The following is a 1,737-nucleotide window of genomic DNA, read 5'->3' as shown; positions in this document are numbered from 1 at the left end:
CTCTCTCTCTCTCTCTCTCTCTCTGTGCGAGTGGTGTGTGTGTCAGTTAAAGCAGCGCATTAATATAGAACGGTGATCAAACTGACTTGGAACTACCTGTGCATTAAACGGTTTTGATGCATACGTGCCAGCCAATCAGAATCGAGTATTCAGACCAGGGGCGGATCTAGTTGCCACCCTAAGAAAAAGCTGTGCCACCCCACCTGCCACCCCAGAATTATCACAGAATAAAATATAAATGAAAGCAATGTTTCATGTGCTACTTTTCAGCCGCGGCGATGACAGAGTAATGCAAAATAATGGCAAAAACAGTCTTTTAATAAACTGTGCACGATGGTTGCATGCGCACGCAGCGTAGTCGGCTTCATTAACCAATTACTTATGAACCGGATCTTTTTGAGTCAAAACCACAAAGCGCGGTTCACTAACAAATTGTTTTTACATTTGTTCGTGAATCAGATAATCACTGCTTTTCAGGTAACTCAGAAGTCCTCTGAGAAATCTAATCCCGTCCGGATATGTCTGAGATTCATCGCGTAATTGTTTGGTGATCCGATTCTCCGACTGCTCACTTTACTTTCATCATGGATATAAGCCGTAACAATTACATGAAAGCAATAAGAAGATGCCGATCACGGAAACTAATAGCAGAGTAAATAGCAGGTAAGAATCTAGTCGTATTGCAGTTTTCTCGATTGTTAATATAACTGATTTTAGTTGCCACTTTTTTCTCAACAACAATGAGTAGACATTAGGTAAATTAGGGAATCTCTGCATGCTAACAACAGAGAGAGCTCGAGCTGAGCCAATCATCTACAGGGGTTTTATACTTACACATACAGTATAATTACAGTACAGTACCAGTACATTAGATAATGGAAATTTCACTATTCTATATGTACAGTAAACTGTAGCACATGTTCACACCTTCACGCGTGTGACTGTCCATTTTTATTTGTAACCATTTTTTATGTGTACTTCATTTTTGCAGAACTGAGAAATGACTGCCTAGAGATATAGCTAGTCTTGTGTCAGGAGACCAAGAAACTGCTATAGTACTGTATACTGTAATGAAGTTTGGCCAAATGTGCAGAGGATGCTAAATTTACTTTTTAAATGTACATTTTTTACTGTACTGTATTGTGGTGCATGCCAAGTTCATACAATTCTTTGGTATTTGAACTTTTATAGTGCTTTTCATCTACTGCAAGAATACTTTACAGTAGTAAAATGAAAACTATTTTTTCCCAAAATTCATTGCTGAATTATATACATCTGTATCTGTAATTTAATTCATGTATACTATACTGTAATAGACAAAATTGAAGGGGGTCTGAATACTTTCCGTACCCACTGTATACATCTGTATCTGTAATTTAATTTATGTATACTGTAAAAGACACTGAGCTGCAAAAATAATTCCTGAATCCTAGTAAGAGTTTTTTGTTACAGTGTTATTGATCTTCTAGTGTTCACTGGGCAGGAAAGTCATCAGTGTATTTGAATTGTGTGTAAGCATTTACAGTTTTTTTCAACTGTTCACAAAATCTTTGTCACACAACTTCTGAAACCTGACACTCAAACACCAGGACCACACAGCAATTCTGCAAAACCATACACTAATTCTTGGTCTTTGACTCAGTTTTCAATTTCATAAAACACTTTTTGCAAAACACAACACACAATTCTCTAAGTAACACACAACCATCTAACAGGAATTAATATTATGGCAAAGGT

This window comes from Sinocyclocheilus anshuiensis, unplaced genomic scaffold (genome assembly GCF_001515605.1).
Source record: "Sinocyclocheilus anshuiensis isolate Anshui unplaced genomic scaffold, SAMN03320099.WGS_v1.1 scaffold194, whole genome shotgun sequence".
NCBI classification, from domain to species: Eukaryota; Metazoa; Chordata; class Actinopteri; order Cypriniformes; family Cyprinidae; genus Sinocyclocheilus; species Sinocyclocheilus anshuiensis.
Note: the sequence above shows the minus strand (reverse complement) of the source record.